This window comes from Fukomys damarensis, unplaced genomic scaffold (genome assembly GCF_012274545.1).
Source record: "Fukomys damarensis isolate Sample0158 unplaced genomic scaffold, DMR_v1.0_HiC HiC_scaffold_29, whole genome shotgun sequence".
NCBI lineage: Eukaryota > Metazoa > Chordata > Mammalia > Rodentia > Bathyergidae > Fukomys > Fukomys damarensis.
Window position 1 is genome coordinate 18,494,876 of NW_022900941.1, and position 8,599 is coordinate 18,503,474.

Sequence of the window (8,599 nt, forward strand, 5' to 3'; positions counted from 1 at the left end):
AGCAGTAGGGGCGTTGGCCGGCGAGAGCCGCGGTGCACCGCAGGCCGCGCCCTAGACGCCCCCGTCCTGGGACGGTCCCACTGAGAGGAACTGCCCAGACTGCTCCCTGAACGCTACCCTCCTTTTCTGTATCAAAAGATATAAAACCTCTCGATTTAGATATGTTCCGCATATAGTCCGGAGCCTGGGAACCCTCGCTCTGTAGTGTGGTTTTCCTCATTTATCAGGGGACATCCCCCATTTCACCCCAAGGTGTGTCGGTGAAGGTCCCCATCTAACTCTGAGCTTTTGCTACAGGACAGGAAAGCTGGATTGGGGCCAGGAACTGGGACCCTCAAAAACGGCCAAATTTGGATACACCAACTTTTACAGGCACTTTTTATAAAATCATTAATGAAACTTTAGAACCTTCAAATTTTTATAAACCACTTAGGACTGGCAGAAGGTTGGTTGAAAGACTGGAATTTCAGATGGCTGCAAATCTTTGCTTTCCGGGCAGCCTGGTAGTGGCAGAAGCATTCGTTTTATCTTGGATTTTCAGCTGTATTGTCCCTCAGATGTCCTCTCTACAGAGGCTAAAATCTGAAAGGTGGACTCCCCAAAACCTTTCCCAAAAGGAGGGAGCATACATTCAGAGTAAAAATGATTTGCACAATGAATATTTGTTGATTGATGGTAGACAAAAGAAAGCTGCTTTTCTTTATCTGGAGTCTCCTTTCAGATCCTTTTAAGTATATCCACTAAGAGGAAGCAGATAAAAGAACAATGAAACGCTATTTGGTTAGGCAAAAAAAAAAATTTTTAAAAGATAGTGTTGGGCCTTTGGATTTGAAAAGACCAGCTGTTTCTTCCTCGTCATTGGTGGGAATGTGGGTTGGGAAAGCCCCGATGGAAAGTATTTTGTATTTAGAAAGGACCAAAAAGAGTAATTTCACCTAAAGTAACTTACCCTAAAGAAATAGGATTTATGCCACAAAGGTATTCATGGAGGCATTAGGAATATTGAAATAGCTGAATAGCACTAAATGTCTACTATTAGTGGAATAGCTGATAAATTCTACGTGGATATTGCAAATGATGTTTGTGAGACACATTAATGGCGTGAGAAAATACTTTTGAAACAAGTACGAAAAGCAGGATTCAAAACTGTACAGTGTGATCTCAGTTTGTGGAAATATGTAGTATTAGGGAAAGACTGGGAGAAAAAAAATGAAATGTTTGTAGTAGTTTTCATTGGAGCATTATATTTTATTTTTACTTTCTTCCTTGCATTTTTGTTGCTTTTTAATTTTCCTACAATAGTCATGAAAGCGTTTGCATATTCATAAAAAGTCAATCCAAATTCAGTCCAAAAAGAAGGAATGAGAATGCCTCCCTTCTCAAACCTTTGCACTTTAGGATCCACTAGATGTGGTTACCATAATATTTCTTTTTGTTTTTCCCAGGCTCATCCTACTTAAAAATCTATTCTCAACTACTCTGTGATGCACTTTAAAAAAAAAATAAGTAAAACTGCAACATTGACTGCTTTCAGGGGCAGCTGACCTCATTTCCCTCAACAATTCTACAAAGGCAGGTGTTACCACTTTTTTTCTGGGGGTAAGGAAATCAATGCGGAGAGGGTAAGAAGCTTGCCTGTGAGAGTTGATCAGTGAGGATCAGGACCCAGTCCGTCTGGCTCCAAAGCCCAGGCTTGCTCTGCTACATCACCAAGTCTCCCTTTCTGTGGCCTCTAAAAGCTTCTTCCTCTGTCTGGAAGGCCATTTTAAATTCATTTACCTACTGCTTTGAGTGTCATTTCTTGTGAGGTTATTCTACTTTAAATGCGTGTATGTCTTGACTACTCTCCTCTAAATATTCTAGTTTCCTTAAAGTCAGTGCACAGATAGCTGCTCTCCAGCTAGCCTACTGCTGAACAAACAATGGGCTCCCCAATCATTTATGGAGCTTTTATTTAAAGAATTAATGACTTTTCTGTGTGGCTCTGGCAGCAGAGACAGGTTTAAAGTTTGTCAAGGCTTTGGCAGGGACCCCAAGTTCTCAGCCTGGCTTTAGCCCAGGGAGCAACTAGCCTTGGCCACAATTTGAAAGGGATGCTTATAAATCCAGTGACACAGTGGCAAGCATCCTGCCACCTCCTGTTGCTTGCTGGGCATCTGGTTGATTTGTGCAAGTGTGTGTGTGTGTGTGTGTGTGTGTGTCTGTGTGTATCTGTGTGTATGACAGACAGCTGTATGCTCTTCCCAAATAGGATCTAAGTCAGTCTGGGAGAGAGCTTAGGAATAGTTCTGTTTCTGATACTGGATGGCAGGAGAGAGGGACTTTAAAGGCCTTCAGAATACATAGGATCTGCCTATTCCATTAACAGAATATATAGATAGGTAGGTAAAGTGTGCCTGTTCCCTTCCTGGCCTTTCACATAAAAAAAGAAAAAGAAAAAGAAAAAGACCACTTTCATTTCTGAGAAAAAGAAAGAAACAAAGAAAAAATTTCCTTGATGGTAGTAGAGGATACTCAAAGGGATAAAATTAATGTTTTCCCAAGTGATTAAATTAAAAAAAAGAGGAGGCATTTCCCAAAGGGAATGGAGGCCTGTAATTCTAGCAGAGGGATATAAATCTCAAAGAGACCATGCTATCAAATGTCAGATATTTCCAAGTTGGTGTCAAGTGTGAGACCATACCCAAGCCCATTCCTCCTTCCTTAAACCTGACCTCAGGACCTATAGGTGAAAAATAACTTTGGAAAATGAATATATACCTTCTTTCTTGCAGCTTTATATCTGTTAGGTAAAAAGAACCAAAAACCAAGACCAGACCAGGACCATACAAGCCTTTATTATGGGGAGGGTCTGCCAGGCTATCTCTGAATAAAGAAGAGAGAGCAACATGACCGAGACAGGAAGTGCTTCTTTCTCATAGGACTGGGGTGGGATTGAGAGATGTAGTGGCTAGGGATTGGGGGAGCTTGTGACATCACCAGGAGGGGCTGTGTCATCACTAGTTAGGGCCATCTTAAGGTGAGGGAAATCTAACAATATCAATTTAAGAAAATTATTAGTGGTTTTCTGGGAATCATTTTTACCCTAAATATGTTGTATCTTAAATGTCTACAAGATTTATCTTCAGTGATGTGAAATTGTTAGTGATTCCTATCAAAACTTTATAGTCGTTAATAACAATAAACAAAATTTTCTACCCAAAGGAGAAAAAGCTAGACCAGAAAAACAAATAATAGCCAATTCAGAACCACCCTGGTAAATCCTTTGAACAGAGCAGCCACTTAGTTAACAAAGCAGTGAACATCACTTGACTAATTCCGCTGCTAGGAGGATGAAATGTTCTCAGAGTATGCTGTGCTTCTGTAGCAGGTGCTATGTGGCTTTGTGGCTATGAAGAATAGCAACAGATTCAGTGCTCTGGCCTCAAAAATTATGGTGTCAAGCTGGGAAAGAGGGCATGACTTTAGGAAATAATTGAGTGAACAAACCCTGTTCTCCATGGAAAAGGCTTGTCATTGTTTTCCTTAAACCGGTAATTTATTGGTGTTGACCTCAGGCTGCTATCTAACCAGAGGAAGTGTCTGGAGCCGTGCGGACAGTGGGTTTTCTAAAGAGGACTGTGCTTCCCTTGGCAGAGCCATGGTGCTTTCAGAAATGTGGTGATCCGTTCACCCATACGGACGGGCTTAGAGTCTGCCAAGAGGTCTGTATCTGCAAAGGGACAGGGTGGAAATTATTTGTGTGTGTAGGGAATTATTTTTGTGTGTTACGTAGGAGGATCCATGCAGTGTTTTACTTGACCAGTTTTCTAAAGCTAGAGTCACGGAGCACTTGGAGCTACTTATAGGTCTAAAGCACAAGTGACAAAGTCTAGGAACTTCAAGGTATTCTAAATGAGTGAGGCACAGAGAGTGGTAGGGACTGTGGATAACTGGAGGACTGGAGGGCACAAACCCTTTTAAAGTGGTAGTTACTACCCTTCATTGCTATATGTAGAGATTTAGGTCATATCTTCCTATTGTTAAAGAGTAACTAAAAATCTTGAATTTTGGAAGTGCAAATCTATCAACTTAAAAATGTTAGGGGTATATAGACTCAACAGTAGAATGCTTGCCTAGCATGTACAATCCCCAGCACTGGGGGAAAATTGGCTCCAAACAACACACAGAAACCCTACAAGCTTCCATTCTATGTTAACTTACAGTGTTCAGTAGGTGTCAAAAGAAAAGATGGGGTGGGGATGTGGGGGTTGGAAGGACGAACAGAAAACACAGACAGTAATGGAAACAGCAACATCAGGCCTAAAATCATTTTTGGGGGGGCCTCTGAGTCATAAGTTTTCCATCTCTCTGAGATTGAAATTGATCACTTTGAATTTCTGAGTTATCCCTTCCTTACATCTCCTGACTGGTTAATATTTGGTTAATATTTGAAAATTAACAAGCTCTCTGAGGCTTGTACTCCTCAACCATTTTCACATCCCTGGACTCCCTGCTATCTCTTCTACCTTTCGGCTGTTGTAGGATGACATCGTTCGGGAAGAGGAACATTTGTCCTCTTTAAACAGGAGGAGCAACAGTAGGAAGGATTGCAAACTGGACAGTGTAGTTTTGTGATTCAGAGAATAGGATGCTAGACTTGGCTCATACAGGCACTGGAGTGCCAGCTCTGTACAGCTCTTCTAACTCCAGAGTCAGAGACATTGATTTGTCACAGTGGGGATATTTATATCATGGAAATCAGCAAATGTGATAAATCAGGGGTTACTGATTTATATTTGAGACCTGCTTTACCAGCATATGGTTTATAAGTCTAGACATGGGGCAAACAGATCTCTGTCTTCTTTGTTGCACTATCCAGATATCAATAACTTTTCACTTTTGGATTGTTGGATTAAATATTATCTACAAATAAAATCTTCAGTACAGTGTAGCATCTACAGTAAGTGTTCAATAAACACGACCTATTTTTAATACAAGTTCATGTTGCAGCTATTAAAATGTCTTTCTTGCCAGTGGAGAGTTTTAATTAATCAGGCAAATGGCTTTCTCTACCATTACCCACAAAGGTGAGATAAAGGGAAATGGAGCCTTAAATAAAGTGTGAAATGTTCTTATTCCTAATTGCAGGGCAGAAGAGAGACATGTGTGATGAGGAAAGAAAAGAAAAGTAATAAAGAGTTTCTCATATGTGTCCTGATAGCCCCTCCTATTGTTGCAGACACTGTGACTGAGTCTTGGGTAGGGTCTTCGAAGCCATTTGGTCTTATAGTGCAACCATTGGAAGGGGGTCCTTTGATGAAGCTACGTGGGCAGTTCCATCTGAACACTCACAGGGACAGGCTGTCCATGAGGCTGGCCATCCTCTGCAGGGCAGACCTGGTTGGTAGAGAGCCCTTCCTTTTTTGTAGGCCTCTCTGTCCTATTTTCTATCCATTGGGTCTAACTCAGCTAGAGCTTGCCCAGATGAGGAGCCAGGAGATGAAACCAAAGAAAATGGCAGCCAAAACCACGCTGAGGCTAAAGCAAAATGTGTCCTTTCTGAGACACTTATTTCTGCAACCACAGGGATGAGTCTAATGAGAGGCCTCGTTGTTCCAGTAGCACGTATGAGAAGGGAATCAGGCCAGGTGAGGGTTCCTTTTCATAAAGGAAATCATCTCCAAACATGCAAGATTTGGGGTTAGTGACTCAAAGGATTTAGTGCTATTTTTTTGAAAAGACCTCTTGAGGCCTTCAAATATACTTGCCTTGTAGAAAAAAATGTAGGGAAATGTTTTGGAATCAGGCTAATAAAGAATGAGGTTAGCCCATCTTTGCTTTTACATCAGGTTAAAGGAATACTTTAAAAACTGTTGGTCGAGGGCCAGGGATTTAGCTCAATGGCACCCTACCTGGCAAGCGCAATGTCCTGAGTTTGATCCTGGTACCAAAACAAAAAACAAGCAAACAACAAAAAAAACCTGTTGGAAGATGCATGCCCAGATGGATTTCTTTTAGGAAGTTCTGGTGGCTGCCTGGAAAAAAGATTGATTTATCTATCAAGTAAGACCCTCTCCCCTCCTCTTCAGTTAAAAAGTTCAGGGTATTTCCTGGGATGTCTGTAAACTGGGGATGGCTCTGTATTGGAACAATTTCTTTTTTCTTTTTTTGTTTTTGGTACCAGGGATTGAACTTGGGACCTTGCGCTTGCAGCTTGCAAGTCAATGTGGTGGAACCACTGAGCTGAATCCCCAGCCCTGGAACAGTTTCTTTTTAAATGGAAGAAAAGAAGACATTTTTAGGGTCATTTAAAAATACCAAGGGGATATGTTTCAGGTTGTCAATCTTTCTTTTTTTCTTACTCATTTATTCCTTTGTTTAAGTGGTTGTGGCACTGTTTATTTGGGTTCAATTTGCCTACTGTTGCCTGTGGCCCCATTTACCTTTGACAGCCTTGGTGGGGCAGCCCCAAAAGAGCCATCAAAAGTTCCATGTCTGTCCCCACTGTCTCTTTACACTATGGAAATCAGGTAACATGTGGATTGTTTAAGGCTTGTTTGAGGCCAGAGAAGACAGAATGACATCCACATTCACAAAGACACTTTTATTTGGTGGTACTGGGTCTTCACACTAAGCTACATTTAGAAGGTTCTCAATAAGATGCTGGGTTTTCTAGGGTGCACTCAAACTTTAGTCCACCTGCCTCAACCTCCCAGAGTGCTGGGATTACAGGTGTGAGGCTCAAAGAGACACTTTGAATGACACTGAACCACTTGGGTTAATCCTTCCACAAACAGATCTCTAATGGCAAGTCCAGATTGCTGAAAACTTTATCTTTGATGATAAATGAGAGAGGATCCCAGCTCCTTTGTTCAATGTCTCCCTAAACTGATTTAGAATTAGTCTTTTCATGACTGGATGGGATTTTTTTGTTCTTTGACAAGTAAAATTTGACTTCAGTGTTAGGATTGTGGCAGCTTACTTTTTGGAGGAGGATTTTTTTTTTTTTTTTTTGCTATTGTCTTTCACCCATAAGGGGTGTGCTTTGTTTTTTGTCACATTTTGGTGATTTGCCAGGCTGAAAAAACAAAACATCCACCCTTCTTGCACTAAAGCTTTCCCCCTGCTTTTCTCACATGTGTGCACCCACCCACATAAGAGCACAACCAGTTACCCAAGCACTTCCGAGTCTTACTTTTTATGTATTTTTATGGCGCTCAGGCAAGTACTCTACCCCTGAGCTACACTCCCAGTTAATAATTCTGAGTTTGTTGAAGTCACAGCAGGTCCCACTTCTCCTCTTCTCTTTATTTGCTTTGCTAGGCCCTAGCCCCCACTCTAGAAAGGGGAAAGCCCACTTGGGCATCAGCACACATTCCTACCTAGGTTTCTGTTTAGCAGTTTAGGGGCTGAGGGTCACTGGATTGGCCTAGACAGTGAAAGGGACTCCCTGGTGCCTGGCAGGCAAAGACCTCTTCCAGTCCTTTTATGCTAAATACAAACGTTTAATTGACCTTCCTTTCTGATAGGTTCCAGAAGTTGGAGCCTCTTTCTTGAAAGCACAAGTATTCCAAAGCTATTTCTTGTCTTCTGTCCATTCCCTAACAGTCAAAAGGACTTCGTTTACTTTTTTACTTTGCATTATGAAAACAATAGGCTCTTTCCCAATCTTGAAAAGTACATCATTAAGTATATTGTTTCAAACTGTACACTTCATTTTCTCATTGAAAAATCTGTTTTACCACCGCCTCTAGTCAGAACCACTTAGAATACTCTGATCTTTGGACTTTTTGTCTGCAGTCTCCCAGCCCCATGCCTTTGTGTCTTCCCAGGAATGGAACAAGCCAGCCTTGAATGAATTCTGCAGAAGAAAGAGCTGAACGTGGGAGAGTGGGAAGCATCATGAGAATCTGAAATTGGCCAAAATAGGCCAATACAAATCTGAGTTTCTCTCCCTCTGCCACCCGACTTTGTTCTCAATGTAAACACCCTCTTCTCGGCTGGTAACTGTCTGTGATCACTGCAGAGTTTGAAAATGGGGAGGGGAGGAGGGGGTGAAGGGAGGGCAGGGACAAGGGGAAAAAATGAGAACTAAGAACCGTCGTGTGAAGGCAGAGGATCCCAGTAATGACTGTTACTGTATTGTAGACCTAGATTGTACCAATAAGCTCAATTAAAAAAAAAAAAAAAAAAAAAGATGCAGCTGGTAGCGGACTTGCTGCTGCTGTCCGGGGAGGCTTGACCAGTGCTCTTCCACGGTCCTGCCTTGCGGAGGTGCTGAGTCCTTGGAACAGTGCCGGGACACCATCACTGCGCGCACCAAGGGACTCTCCATCCTCACCCACGACATCCAGAGCCAGCTCAACATGGGCTGCTTCTGGGGGACCGCGGCGGGGGGGCAGCCTGGCGTATCCGGGCGACTCGTGGTGTCGCTAGCAGAGCGCTCTGCGCGTACTTGGCGGTGGTGGCTACGCCGGGCCTGGTGGACCGCTCCCGAGTGACCGTCTGCCGGCACGAGATGGAGCAGGGCTGTGCCGTGCTGTGGCTGGCCGACATGACCCCGGAGTTGCTGCCGGAAGGGTCGCAGGCCCGTCACGCAAGCTCAAGTTCCTGATGG

At 42.8% G+C, this 8,599-nt stretch overlaps 1 pseudogene; it reads left to right on the plus strand.

Annotated features, from left to right (window-relative positions):
- LOC104849692 overlaps nucleotides 1-8,599 on the plus strand; it is a 10,227-nt pseudogene that overhangs the window by 1,191 nt on the left and 437 nt on the right.